General features: G+C 40.8%; 1 protein-coding gene across 1 annotated transcript in view; it reads left to right on the top strand.

The window, feature by feature from the left end:
• The first annotated feature begins 1105 nt into the window (after positions 1 to 1105).
• The window catches only part of LOC311249611 (cadherin-18), a 182737-nt gene continuing 168034 nt past the window's right edge, over positions 1106 to 15808 (top strand). Inside the window, exon 1 of the mRNA XM_084340794.1 lies at positions 1106 to 1189. The gene's annotated coding sequence lies outside the window, so the exon portion shown is untranslated. The remainder of the gene's footprint in view (positions 1190 to 15808) is intronic.

The raw sequence follows: 15808 nt of genomic DNA on the forward strand, positions 1-15808 counted from the left end.
CAAAAGTCTGGATTTCACCACTCTTGCAGGATCGCAGACTTCATCCTGTCCACATGGACCCCGAAGAAGACCTTGTGTGGGCTTCCAAAGAGTCTGCTTGAGGTGCAGACTTCTGACTTCATTGATTTGATTACCCACAGTTCAGTGCAATATGTTTTTGAAATTTGCTGACCAAAAAAAACACAAGGAACTCAATGAAATTATGAGACAGAAATCTGTAGAAGTATACAGTAATAATTACTTAGGACCCTAGGACTGTGGGTGGGTCACTCAAGAAACGGATACAATTGGACAAGAAAGAGGCTGGTGTGAGAGGACGGACAATAAATTAAAAGTAGTTGAGGAAGAATCGGCAGCATGCAGGACAGCTGCAGCTAAGGCAATCCAGGGAAGATTCAGGAACTGTAATGTGATGGGAACGTGATGGCAGACTTTAGAGAGCTGTTAAAGATTTCTAGGAATTTAACAACAATGCTCTCACCTAAAGAAACTGAAAGGTGGGAAAAAGATTCAGGGAGTCTGGATGAGGGGAGAATAAATCGTTCAAGAAGGTGAGGTTGGATACCGAGACCCATAAAGAATTCCAGGTATTGATTACCTGGTTAAATAGAGGACTGTTAGCTACAGTCAGAGTATAAACTGATTAGACCCCACTGTAAGATTGACTGTGTGTGTGCATGTGTGCAGTAAAAGAGGAACAGAGACAGACAGAGAAACTATTTGCTGAGTGTTGGAGCTGAAGAATGGCTCATCATACTATCTGTAACACTCCTGTGCTGCTTCTCATATGGCATAACTCCCCCCACCCCCTCCCACCCCCTGCCGCTGCCTCACCCCCACCACGACATCCCATCCCAGCTCCGGCAGATACCCTCTGCTCTGTTCATTGCGCCGACCCAGCCCTTCAGTGGACTGTGCCATTTGATCCATGCAGAAGATGATTCACGCTCTGCGATCTAGGGAGTAAGGGCGGCAGAGGAATCCCTCTCTCTCCCCCCCTTCACATCCATAATTCAGCATCTGCGCCTTCGTCCTCCTCCTCCCTTTTTCTCTCCCCCCCGTCTCCTTCCTCCCACTGCTTTTGCCGCTTGCTACTCACTGCCGTGTGCACTCCAGCACAGCATCCACGACCTGAGGTATCAGTCGTCTATAATCCAGCCATCTGGAACTCTACGTCAGAGCTACACAGGTAAGGCAGGAGCAAAACAAAGCGCTACTTTGCCTTCATGGGATTCAGAGTTTGTGGTGTGTGAAATGTATGCTGGCTGCATGCATCTTCTAAAGTCTTTTGGCTGATTTGCTTCCTAACTTACTGCGTAATTTACCCCTTTTTTTTTTTTTTTTGGAACTAGATATTTGGAGAAAGAGCTTGAAACCGTTGCTATGGCAGCTTAGTGAGGCAGCCCCCCCAAAACTAAAAAAAGGTCTGTGGTGAGCTTAACACATCAGGGGGTACATTAGAAACTGCTGGAGCATCGGTCGTTGCCATGCAATAAAGTTTAGTGTTCCCATACGAGTCACCCATCCCACCATTCCCTCCACATGCGCATACACACATGCAAACACACACACACACACACACCATTCACTCATTCTGCAAGGCTGCTTTACCTTTACCCGCTCATACAGAGGAATCATGTGAGTTCAATCACTGGACTCCTGGTGGAGCTCGAAGGAAGCCGGAGTGTGTTGCTTAGCCAAGCACAAGCTTACTAACAGGATGAAACCTCCATTACTTAATGTGATATGATGCATCCATGTTTCCTGTTGCAGACTGAGGGTTTAATAGTGTGGTTGGACTTCTGAAATATATTGCATATCTGTGTGTTTTTTTGTATTTGAAAAATGCATCTTGGGATGCTTTTTTGTTATGTAGCATGTATATAAATGTAAATCCAAACGAGATATATAAGCTACTTAGTGATATCTTTCTTTTTTCTGGCTTTCCTGCTAAATGTGTTTGAGGGAAGATAATTTAAAAGAAGATATGTTAAGGAAACTTCCAATTAGACGAATCGGAAGAAGATTCCGGGTGCTGAATTATATATTTATCTTGTTTTTAAACCGTTAAACTTAACGTCAGGAAGATGTTTTCAAGCTAAAAATGTCTTTATTTCAGACGGAATTCCTGTTCAGGTGTCTCATTCACATGTTCACACAGAGCAACGTGTGGCCAGAGATTGATATGCAACCCCTGCCTGGGGGAAGTGAATTGATTTGATATGCTGTGGCACACTTCTATGTTATTTTTGTGTTGACTTTCTGCTTCATAATGCAGCAGGTGTCAAACAGCCTGCCAGAGAGAGCAGACAGGAAGAGGAAGAGAGACAAAGAGTATGTAACATCTCAGTGAGGCTGGCTGTTGATGTGCCGCTACATGAGAGAGTGTTGAGGTGCACTGAAGCTGAAGTCTGACGCAAGATTGTCAACACAGCTGGATTTCAAAGAGGCTGGTTCGGAGTGGGATACTGTTGAGATTTTGCAATTGAGCGAGACAGGAAAGAAGTAACTCAAACAGTGATGTGTAGTGGGTAAAACAGCCCGTGAGGCAGCACATTTAACCAAACTTATGCTGTAATTGTTTTGGATTGTTCTTATATTAGTTTAACGTGATCAAACACGTTTTCTTGTTTTATGCGACATTTGTGCCTTCCCACGTTCACCGTGCGCTCTTCCACTGCTGGTGATCTGCTTTGTTAAAGGCAGAGGCTCTAATGCTCGATGATAGATGTTATGAATGTGACACAAGTAGCACAGTGGGGAAAAATGTTGCCTCGGCTTATGAGCTTTTAGGAAAAAGGTGCTTTGGAATGAAGATGGTAGTTTCGTCAAACTGAAATCAATGAGTTTTCGAAAATTAAAAAAAGGATTTTTGCCGAGGTTTTTTTGGCTTTGACTTTTTTCTCTTCTGGCAACAATATCAGTGTTAAGTTGTCAAAGCTAAACTGCTATTCTGTCTTTGCAAAGGTGTTTTTGGCACTGCACTTCCAATAGATCAGCTGTCAATCAATCAGTGGGAGTGGATTTTTGTTTTTGGCTTCTATTTTTTGATGTTTTTTTCTGTAATTGGGTCAATTGCCAGTTTGAACATTATTATTTTCTGTTATATCAGACACCTTACATGAATGAAGCCTGGATGTGATGCTTTCATAAATATTATTCAAGGTCCACTATGTAGCTTTAAGGAAGAAGTTTGAAGACAAACTGATTTTAAAGAACAACACAATTTCAGACTGTTTGACTTTGTTTACATTGGCGGACCCTGCCACCTTTCCAGCTTCAAACAGTGTTCTGGGGACCTTAGTTTCCTTCTGAGAACAGCTACTTTATTCACTCATGGAAAAAAAAATATTTCTGAGTTTGTATTGTTACCTCATTCATATTGTAAATTAAAATTAAAAATTCTGAGTCTGAATTTCTTCTCCAAAACTACATAGTGCCCCTTTTTAAAAAAATATTATGATGGGAAATTTGAGTACCACATTTAATTAATTGATTAGTTGTCAACTATTGAATTATTCGCCAACTATTTTGCTCATTGATTTCTGTTTACATAATATTTCAAGAAACAACAGTCAACATTCTCTGATTCTAGCGTCTTAAATGTGAATATTTTGTGGTTTCTTTACTCCTCTATGACAGCAAACTGAATATATTTGGCTTGTGGAACAACATGGGACATTTGCGGACATCATCTTGGGCTTTGGGAAACACTGATAAACATTTCTGACCATTTTCTATTTCCATTTTGTAGACCAAACAATTTTGATAATCAGGAAAATAATTGGCAGATTAATTGACAATGGAAAGAATTATTAGTTGCAGCTCTAATAGAGATCCAGTTCCTATTTAGATGAGCAGCAAACTGCCATTGCTAGCAGTTACTTTTCATCAACAACACTGGAAAAAAAAGCATTCTCATGTGTTCAAATTCTTAAAATAATCTTTGTTTATAGCTTTCCGACACGTCACGTCTTGCACTCATGAATAATTACTTCTTCCCTCAGCAGCAAAAGTGGAAGCAGTTTGATGTTGTTACCCTGCTGCAAAAGTCTAAGGGCTGTTGTCCGTGTGCATTTGAGCAAATGTGCACTTGTATACAGCACATGTGGGTGTTTTCACACACAAAATTTGGGTATAACATCACAAAACCTGGCAGGAAATGTGTCAACAACTCAGCCTGACTGACATGCATGGCTGCACAATGCGTTGTTGACGTTAGGGACGTGTGCATGTCACCTTCTCTGCAGGCGTCTGTAACTTATAACACCTGTCTTTGTGGAAGCATAACTCCAGTTTAAGGCTGTCATAGGTTTAGGATTGCAGATTGTAGTGTATGTGGCATCTCCTACCAACACTGGTTCCTTTTTTAATTACTGTATACGACCTCGATCCTGAACCTTAACTATGTACTTGTAGGTGTCTTAACTTAACCAGATCTCATTCAGGGGTTTACATCTTCCTCAGCAATGGACCACAGACTGTAAGAAAAGATACAGTATTATAATAAACCGCCATCGCCGACACAAGAGCCCCTCACTGCTGTAACCTCAGTCTCTTCATTTACACCCTCTACACAAATCAATATACCGGCCCTTCACCAATCCCCACATATTTCAATACTTGGAGCAGAAAGAGTAAGGCAGTCTTATCAAAGACAGTTACCTTGCTACAGCCTGTCAAACTCACTATTATTTCTCACTTTTCACAACGGTTCAGCTTTAACTACCTGCAGCTGCAGTCATCAGCACATCAAACACACCCCACACTGTGCTGAACTCCTCCTCCACCAATGACAAGACAGCTAAAGAGTGACTTGTGACAACAACAGGTTTACCAATTATACACCAGACATTTTACAAGAAATGTTATCATTCACCCCCATGCCGATGGGAAGTGGGTGAAGTTTCAAAGTCCAGAAGATGTTTCTTGAGCTTCACAGCAAAAAAGGGTTGCAGCATTCTCCAAAACAACTGATGAAGATGAGGACTTGTTTTAAAATGTAACAAAACAAAAACATAAAATGCTCACTTACAGGAAACCCCATGATCCAAAATTTATTTTTAAAACCCCCTCAATGTGCTGTCAAGGATGTAAACGACGTCTTTTCAAATCAATTTGGGATTGAAGTTTTTTTTTTACATATTTTATTTTTTAATTTCATTATCTACTTTAGTTGTTTAGGACATTGCTGCAATGTTGTTTTGCCATGAAGCTCCAGAAATGTTTTGTGGACTATGAAACTTCACCCGGCTTTCCAGCCACATGAGGCTGAGCAGATAATGACTGAATTTTCATTTTTGGGTAAACGTGTCCTTTAAACTGATGAAACATGAGCTGAATGTTATACTAAAGTAGTTAACGGAAATGCAGTGTATTTATAGCACCTACCACTATTGCTCATCAAAAATATGTCACCAAACACCCCTCCAAATACATTCACAAAATGAGACAACGGCCATGTTGGGCGTTTGTTGACAGCGGATCAGTTTGAAATATGTCAGGAAGCAATTTCATGCAGTCTGTGGGAGTAATGAAACAAGAGGGAGCTGTGATGATGAGGAGCTGCTGATACAGGCTGCACACCTCCAACTTCTCAGTGAGGTGTCCAACTCCTTTGTCCCTCATTAATATTTCTTATCAGCATTAGGTTTGAATCTAAAATATTGTAAAAATCCAAATTCTCCACTCCATCGATTTTGGTCAGCTACTACTGTACTCCACTCTCTGACTCTCTGCTGTTGCTACACCAAGCAGAAACTTTTGTCTTGTAATTATAGAAAGAAACGCAACTGTGAAAAATCACCTATCTTTCAACTCCCAGTCTCTCAGACATTAATCACAGAGCCATCACACATCTAGATCATGCCTTCAATCAACACTTCACTTAACTTCATCTGGGCAGAGATAGAAGACTCTAAAATAGATAAGACCTTGTTACACTTGAAGTTTTTTGTTCCTTCTGAACAAACTGCCTCACTGATGCTGCTGTGAGCTGGGGTGTATGAGTGGAGACATGAGGATTATATGTATTGTCTTTATCTGCAAGCTGCTGCATTTGAATGTATATTTATGTGTTGTACTGGCTGTGAAAACAAATCTGAGATCAGACATGCGCTTTTGTAGCAAAACATGTTGTGCTTTGCTTAATCAGACATTGACAAATTGTTATATCTTGACCTTGCACAATTGTATGCAGGCCACAAGAGGTTCAGGAAATTTCATTATGCGAATGAAATCGTGAAACACAGAGGCTGAGGCGTAATTCATTAATAATAAACGTAACGCTGCTCTCGTTTGAATAGGGCTATTAGCACGGGATGGCCCGCATCTGGGTTTCAGAGTTAACAGGATTTCATTGTTGCACTTTCCATATAGCTGTTGATTAAAAATGCCTCCAGCAGACATGTGTGATTACCCAGCTGCTACCTGACACCGGAACACAATAAGCATAATGGTGGCGTGTGGTCGAATTACTCTGATTGTTTTTTTTTTTTTCTTTTGTTCTTGTCACAAACTGAAGTCTGCTTGACATTGAAGTTTAAATGAGACTAAAATGAGACGCTTAAAACATTTAGAAAACTAAAACCCTATTAGATGTCAGCAATGTACAACTGCAAACCAGGGATATGTTAAATCTGTCCATTTCTTGATGTAGCAACTGTAGCAGCTACATAAAATTACCCTTTTACAACCCAACAAGGCTGCCAAACTGACCTGAGTTGGAGTCACAACACTCGATACCTTTAAGGATACCTCGAGAAATTTTGAGCTGTTTTGGTGGCGTCAAAACAGGTTGTTTCGTAAGGAGCTGCAGACATTTCCAGTGTTTTTGTAGCGAGCAAAACTGGCTATTTTTCAGGGGAAGTCGGACCATCTCCATCTCAGAACATCTCCTTCTCCATCCGTGAGCGTGGCAACCAAAACAGGCATTTTGAGCCAAACCATGATGCTTTCCTTACCCTGACCTAGTGGCTTTTGTGCCTAAACCTAACCAGAGAACAAGCACAGCATTGTGACAAAAGAGAAAAAGAAAACTAAACGAATGGAAGGTTGCAACATAAAGAGGGGTCCTGTTTGAACTTTTCTGTTGTTTTGCAGACACATGCTTGGCAAACATTTATTCTGGCAAGCCTTCTCGTCCACCACTGCCCCCTCCAACTCTTGATATAAAAGTCAGGTCATAAACATAATTTAAACGTGATGTGATAACTTTTGTAGGAATGTCTATGAATGTTTTTCTCTTCTCCATAAAATAAGACTCTTTTCCCCTTCTGTCTCTTCAGTCTGCACAAAGTAGATTTCCTTCAGATGGAAAAGCTGCCAACATGTCTTACGTCTGACATGTCAAACCGCATTCAGAAGAAACACAAACCTGAGTTGACAAATTCTGAGCCCCTGCTGACATGTACTTGACTCACCTCCATTTTTTTTTTAAACAAAATGATGTCTATGGGTCTCTTTCAGACATAGTAAATAATAACACGCCAAACCATAAATAAAACTATTCTCCAAAATGCCCCTCTACTCTCAGCTGCCTGCTGTATATTCATTCAAGCGTTGATTGCAAATCTATGTAGAATAGAAATTAAAAGAATGTGTATTTAAAGTAATGAGACAGAAAAAACAATTTTAAAAAGTGTGCAGCCGTGCATTGTTTTCCACATTTGAGGTTTTGCTTGCTTAAAGAGTGGATTTTTAAAAAAACAAGAACGATTTCCCGAGGAGCATCGTGGCTCTGAATCATCTGAGTGTGTCTGGGGAAGTGCCCTTTAAAAGATTACTTTGATGGAAGTGTTTTTATCATTAGTCAGCTGGAAGTGAAAAGACATAAAGGATGTGTGAGAGGAGGTGAAACAAAGCCACAACGCTGCCTTTACTTTGTAAGCACCCTCACCAGCTGAGCCTCAGCGATGCAGACGTCTGTTTGCCTCTATTTTCGGGGTTTTTGTCATCTCCCTAGTACTGAACACCAAGTTATATCATTCAGTTTTTAATCCAAACTCCTTCTATAATGTGTAGAAGTGACTTGTGAAGAACCTTTTTCCATTTTTTGATGAATTTCTGCTTGCTTATTATTCTGTTGTGATACACTTCTAGCCAGGCAAATCGACCTTTTGATATTTACAGGCTGTGGCCTCTTTGGTCTAATTTCATTGATCCCCATTGATTCGTTCCACATGGGGCGTCTCTCAGAGTGTGTTTACCTTGATCAATGGGTTTAATGGGTAAATACAAATTTCTGCTATCTTTCTCTTGCTTCAACCGGTCCATACTAATCTCCTTGTGTGGTGTGAAGATATTGCTAAGATACTAATCGCTCAGATCTTGAGGTTTCTGTCTTTCTTTCTTTCTCCTTCTACCTTCCTTCCTTATAGCTATATGTTCTGTCTCTGTCCAGCTCATTTGTCCTTATGAAAATGGCCACCAGAAGATGATTTTTCTGACAGATTTTACAGGAAGGTAGTCAGGGAAATGAACACTTAAAAATCACACTTGGCTGCAATACACTAATGAGGGCAGAGATGTGAATGCTGTCTCCACACAGCCCTGTGGTGGCACTGTTTTTCCATAAAAGAGATTCTTCTCATCTCCCACATGTCTGTTGGGTAAAAACACAAGGCAAAATAGAGAGTTATATATCTATATATAAACAGAGAGAGGGAGAGAGGGAGGAGAATGCTGTTGTCTCAAGAGTGTTGACATAATAGGATGCAAATATTTTGATCTCAGCCTGTTTATTTCATTAACATTTCACAAAAACCTTTCAAACATTGACAGATTGGGCTCATCCATAAACACATGCGCCACAAAGCTGCGTTGAGTTTTTATTTTTTTTTACGGTATGAAAGTGACTACAGCAGTCCACTGTGGGGTTTCCACTCAAACTCAAGTTTAATACAAACTTTGGTGTCACTGCTTAACGTAATACTCTAATAATCCAGTTCATTAGGGATTTGATAAGAGTAAAACTTTACACTGTGACACACATTATACCACAAATCATTTATCCATTTCAACACCATAATATCATTTAATTAATGCAGCTGCAGGATAATAGTGCAGTTTCAGTCAAGTCTTTCAGGGAAGAAGACTAGAAAGTAAAAATGACTCTTGACAAGGAGTTGAATAATATGAGATACACGCTAAACCAACATTTGAGCAATCTTAGAAAAATGGCTTGGAAATTTAAAGGCGACCTACTATCCAATTCTGTGACTTTGTGACATCACACTCTGTCACCATGTCACACATTTGCATAATTTATGCCTTGGGTCAGGCATGTGTAAAGAGGAGACTGGGTATTCGTGAGGGGGGGTGTTAAGCAGGTAAACCAGTTCTAGTGGAAATCCAAAATATAATCAGGAACCTGAAAATTAGCATAATATGTCTCCGTTAAGATTCTGAAATGAACCTACACAAGCAATGAATGCACACATTGCTTGGGGAAAAAAAATGTCTGGGTAAAGCCTCTTGCTAAACAACATAACATGCATGTACTACATTTATTTTTAAACACCAAGAAAGAAGAAGACGGTGAGCATTTGCTACTTACCCTGTCTAACAGACATAAAAGCTGTCATGATAGGCCCCAACAGCATAAGGTGATTTTCCATACACCACTGACATCTCAAATGCTGCACTGGCGAGATAAAGTCTCCGTTTAAATTGCCTCCAATTCCAAATTAGCTCTGAATCTAATAACTACTTGCATGATTTCTTTTCTCCACATGAGAAAAGTCATTATCCAGTATCAGCACAGTATGTCAGCAATCTTGCCAGCAGTAGCAATGCAGCAGTTTGGTATGAGGTCAGGGACTTTTTGACGGCATCTGGGCTTGTCAGCTATCAGTCTACTCTTTTAAAGATTAAAAAGGACCCACAGGGGCATTTTCAGAACTCATTCTGGCCCCAAAATGTGGCAGAGTGCTGCAAACAACAAACGGCAGCAGTAACAGTATGTGTGTGACCTAATTTTATCATAATCTGCCCTGCACTGAGCCAGTTCCCAACAGGCGCCATGGAATTACTGCATTTGTGAACATGGAAATTGAAAGGCTGCCACATTGGAGGTAAATGCAAAAACTGCTCATCTTAAGTTATTTTCTCTCCTTTTAAACGTTACTCTACTCAACACGAGTGTCACTTGTTTCTAAGGCAATTTAACTTGTGTAAAGAGTTCTCATGGATCGATTGGAGCCTTGAAACGGGTGGAGTGGCCTGCATTGTAAAAAAGAAAATGCCTATTTTCCACTGAATAACACTTCTTTTATTGGAGGAGAATGATTTGCTTTGATTTCCCTTGGCTCGAGATGCTGATACTATTTCTTAATGAGTGAAATCGTATTTAAAGTTGCTTGTTTCTTTAAGTAACATAACATCACAGAAAAACATATTCTATTACTTACAAAAAGGCACCGAAAAAGAAAATAAAATGGCAAAAACGTTTCAGAACTGAACTGAATGCATTTCCTACAGCTAGTAGCTATAAACTTGATATAATTTCAATATTAAAGGTGCAACATGTAACTACAAATGAACCAACATTATCAACAGAATATGAAGACATAACAGTTTTGACGTCATGTCAAAGACATGTACAGGATATATTACAAAGACATCTGCTAAAGTAAGCATGCTAACCAGTTAGCCCCAAGCCCGGCTAACTGAGCTAACTAGCTAACAGTGGTTAAATTTAGCAGCAGTTAAGGTTAAACTCGTGATTTGCTGCCCTGTATGTGCCTCATGTGAGCAATGCTTACATATTGCACCTTTAATCTGACAGGTTACATGTTTCTATACATATTCTATCAGTATAATGTAACATGTTGAGAATATCTCAAATTAGACCATTAAAAGAGCTGCTATTGAAAGTGTCATAACAGTGTTAGAGAGCTAGGAGAGCACTGACTCCTACAAGGCCAATTTATCATTATTTTTTATTTTCGACAACCACAACTCAGGTAATTTCACAGGACTGCTGCTACAAATCAGCCCAAATGGCCTTGAGTAGGTGGAGGGAGATGCATATTCACCGCCGGTGTGGAGGTACAGTCTTTAGCCATGACCTATTCTTCTTAGCCAATGGGAAAGAGAAGTGTGCCAGCATGATTAATGGTCATGATTACCTACTCAGAAAATGTGGTTTTCTGGCCCAGCAGCTTCACTTTTATGACTTAAACCTGGGGCGAGACGCTTCATCATGCAGGGAAAGCTGCATTCAGACCTCCCAGACAGTGCGTTGTGATGGCAAAACATATCGCTGTTAAAGTGTTTACCATCAGCTGTTTGGATAAGCTAAAAGCCCTGCGTGGATTGTTATGTGGACATCTCTGGTTAGGTTTGACATCAATATTTGCCTCAGGAGTTTGTAGCCGATGCTGGACTGCTGCTAAATTCCAGTCCTGCTGTGGTGCTTGTGGATGTGTACGAGAACAAAATAGACTAATTGTATTACAGATCGTACTGAGCAAATCAACTAGAGCCGGGAAGCGCTCTGAGTTTAAAATGCTTCTAAAATCTCCTCCAATACCTGATCTGAATCTTGAGTGGCTGCTCCATATCATAGAGAAGCTGCTGACCAAAGAAAGCCTTGAGGGTGTAACTGACAAACCCATAAGATTGATACCATGCATTTACCAGATGCTCCACTGTGTTTACGTGTTTTCATGTGAGCATGCGAACGTAAAAGCCTGTGCATATGTACGAGCTCGTGTGTCTGTTTGTGCTTGCTTTTTGCAGCACTCGTGTGCTAAGCAGCTCCCAGAAGACACTCCCTAATCATTAACCTAAAGTTAATTTCTGTCACAAACACCACGGCGGCCCTCATTAGACTCAGTGCTACTCCACCTCCACCAAATGACTCTGTATCTTGCGACTGCGACTCAAAGGTTAGCCCCTCTAAAAGGTTACAGCTCCCTGTGACATTTCCCTTGATGACTTATTTGGCCCTTTGTTTGTGATAAATATCAACTCGTGTGTTGTTGCCACTCGGAATTACTTACTCATTAAGCTATAAGGGAATTTGTCCTGGCTTACAGATCATTAATGAGGAAAGCAGTCCCGTGATTCATCGAAGATGTAAATGAGCAGGCTTCCTGACAGGGACAAGAGGCAATGTGAGACGTTCGTCAACCTCCGTCAAAAATGACAGAATTTCAGCGACAGCACCGGCTATCGATGCATCCAACCTCAACAGCATACAGCGTTGTTTATGGACAACTGCAGTTGACATGAATATTAAAGTGGAATTAATTAGAGCGGATAACAGAAGTGAAGTGAAGAGGAGATGTATCAAAAGCTAAGTAGTCTTATAATCGTCCATTTGACTTTTTTTGGCCGGGGTGCAACATTTCTTGTGGCACTCACACCATCATCCATCACTGAGCAGCTGAAAATATGAAAGCGGCCGAGCTTGTTCCAACAGTACAGGCAGGGAGTTTTGAAAGTGAGAAATCTCAGGTCCTGGCTCGGCAGCAGCTGACTCACTGGTAATGATCAACAACCCTATCAAACCCTGCAGATATATCATGGTCATTTCTGTGCTCAGGGACCTTAAAATCTTACTTATTGCACCTTTAACACCTTTTGATATGTCAGTAGCCCCCCATTACATCTGCCAGCTGATGCTTATGCACATAAAATGAAGCTGCAAATTCTCCTTGACAAACAGTAATCCAATCTTAAAGAGCAGCGGTACAGGACCTGGCACAGGAGGTGGCAGTTGATTGAAATTGTGGCCAGGCTGTTGCAAGCCCCAATTTGGCAAGGAAGTTATTTTAACTACACATTCAAGAACCAGCCAAATCAGCCCAGAAACTATACTTATATACTATACTATACTATTTTACATATGTCAACAACTTCCCAAAAGAATATGAAATTACTACTAGATTGAATATATTTGATTAAGCAATACAAATGTACAAAACAACAAACAAACCATATCGAGTTGAACCCTGACTCATGGGATGGCCGCTCACACAACTTGTCCCACCATACACCACACGGGAACATGGATTTTTCTGGAGTGAAGCATCTAGTATTCATAACACAGACCAACATGTCTTTGGTAGCTTAGCATTGGCTAGATGCTAAATTCAGAGCTGACTGGGGTTGTGGTTCAGAAGGGACATATGATGGCTCATCTGCAAGATATGTTCTGTCTAACCCTGTCTGTGGTGACCAAAACTGGTATCTTAAGCCAAAACATGATATTTTTCCGAATCTTAACCAAGTGTTTTTTGTCCCTAAACCCAACCAGAGGATAAAAGTTGTCACAAGATATAATTGCAAGTTGAACCTAAAGAAACATAAAGTTGCTACATAAAGAAATCTGTGGTTTGCAGAAACACACCATTGCCAACATTTATTTTGTTGGCATTTGGTCCGAAATGGGACCAATGAGAAGCTGCAAAAACTAAGCAAACCTTTCTTTGGCCTCACTCTGAGGGAGCAGACATGTCCCTGGTCTCTTGAGAGGAAAGTGTCGTCTGGCTCATGTGCTACAGTACACTCCATATGGCAAAGCTGCAATCTAAGCTCAACCCACAAGTCCTATGGAGTTGTGGGTGTATAGAATGACATCTGTCTCATCTACATTAACCACTGCCACATACATAGTGGCACTGTTGGCGTGCTACTGAGACCAGTGCACACTCAGAGAAGGGACCAGCCATCCTCAATGGGCATCAGACTCCCTCCTTTTGGACTGAATGAACCAGTCATTTCTGTGCAGGCTCAGCTACTGACAGGCAGCTCCTGTGTTGCTGCCAGGAGGCTGACTGCAGCAGCTCAGCTTCGGCTTTGTGTGCCGCGGAGCCACTGGGGCAACAGAGTTTGTTGCCACGGTGCATGTGGTGTGTACCCCCACCGGCCATGTTGTGGCCCAGACAGCGGGTTGTTTAGACTAAAGATTAGCGATTTCTGGCTTAAGTCCATGCACTGGTAGAAGTGAATCATATGCTCTTGTGCAAGGCACATGTCCCCAAAGTGCTGTGGTGGAGCTGCTCAGTGACCCCGCGCACTGTCGACTGTAGTGTGTAAGGCTGTGGTTTTGTTAAAGAGCTCGGAAGTACAGCGTATGTGTGATTGCAAAGCAGGGCGACGCTGGAAAACAAGAGTGCATACTCAGCAAGCCTTCGCCAGATTAATACATATCATTGTGTTGGGGTGTTTAATTCCTGAGCCCATGCTGCTCGATGCAGTCGGCCTTCCGCTGAGCCACATTGGTGTTTAAATTGATGGTCTGGGAACGTATTTGTTTTTCATGCAGCGGATTAAAACCACTCAGCAAAACAGTGTAGGTCAAATCAAAGCCATTACTGATCCCAGTTAATTGAGCACTGTTTGATCATTTTTAACTCATACAGATCTGTATCTGATATGTTAGATGATAATAGTACATACTGCAGGAGAAATGGCTGTGTAGACACATTTAGTTTGATTTAGTTTGAATAATTAAACAGGTTGGACCCTATGTAAAAATATTGCACAGCAGCTATTTTCTAGATTAAAGGCTAAAGCCAAATTCCTTATAGGCAAGTCTTGCCACTCAGCAGCCATCTTGGCAATGCCCCTGCTATAGGCTATAAACACCAGGCCCCTATCTAAATGAATGGGAAGAGAGCCTTAACTTCAGTGCATGTGTAGAATTACCAGTCAAATCTGATAAAAAACGTTCAAACTTTTAGTGAGTTTTCACTAAAATAAGGTTTAAAGTGACATCAAGTTTCCTCACCAACTTCAGTCCAGGGTGCTGCAACGTGACACCATCAGCTCATCCAGCCTGTGTACTTGAACAATTACGAGTACGTAACATCTATTGTTTGAATAACCTCACCTTTCTTGGAAATCCCTCGCATTAGTGCGATATCCTCCTCTTCAGTGGCTATTAGACGTCTGTCTGCAGGCGCATTAAAGCGGTTGAAACCGTCGTGAATTTCAACTGTGCACCCACATCAGTGCAACGACATGATTGGCAGGTATGTTTCCCAGTTCAGCTGTCATGAAGCACGCAATCGGCTTTTGAGGGGAAGGGGCAGGATACGTGTCTGACAACCACTATCTCTGGCGTTACAGATTTTTCTTTTCATAATGCTTTTAGTCATTTGTCTCCTCTCTTGTACGTCTCTGTTAAGATATAACACATTATTATTTTTTTACAGGCTATAATGGTATGTAATCATCAGTGCATACTGTAGCAAAAGATAGACAGTTAATTTACTGATACAGCTTCTGAAAACCTCTTTAAGATGTTCTGCAGACCCCCGGATTCTCAGATTCAGATTGAGATTTTACTAATTCTAGGCCACACGTCCTGGTATCGAGTGCAAACATAAAACAAAACCATAGTAAAATGGTAAACAAACAGAATAAAGCCTCAGCCCAAGCCACGTTATTTGAAGGAAGGCAGCTCATTACTTAGAAATCCACCCAGTAAATCACTATCTTTGGTTTTTCGTTTCATTATTATGAAAATACTCCCGTTTTTATCAGTGCCTGTGTTTTTACACTCAAACAGAAAATCATATTCATCACCAAGGTTATTGTCATCACATAAAGTTCAAAATCTTTTATTCCTCTCCAGACCTTTTCATCTTCCTGTTATTTTAGAAATTCCATTATAAAACTAGATTACAAATAGCCTCGGTGTACCTCCAATTTTCACAGAGTAGATACTTTTAAAACTTCAGGTGTCCTTTAAATTCAAAGTATAAATCACATGATGACGCGCAAAAACTGATCTTTCAGCCTCTGCTTGTCTGCGAGTTTCAGCCATTTAATATTATCTCTGATCCAAGCAAAA

This window comes from Pagrus pagrus, assembly GCF_965226575.1.
Source record: "Pagrus pagrus genome assembly, chromosome: 20".
NCBI classification, from domain to species: domain Eukaryota; kingdom Metazoa; phylum Chordata; class Actinopteri; order Spariformes; family Sparidae; genus Pagrus; species Pagrus pagrus.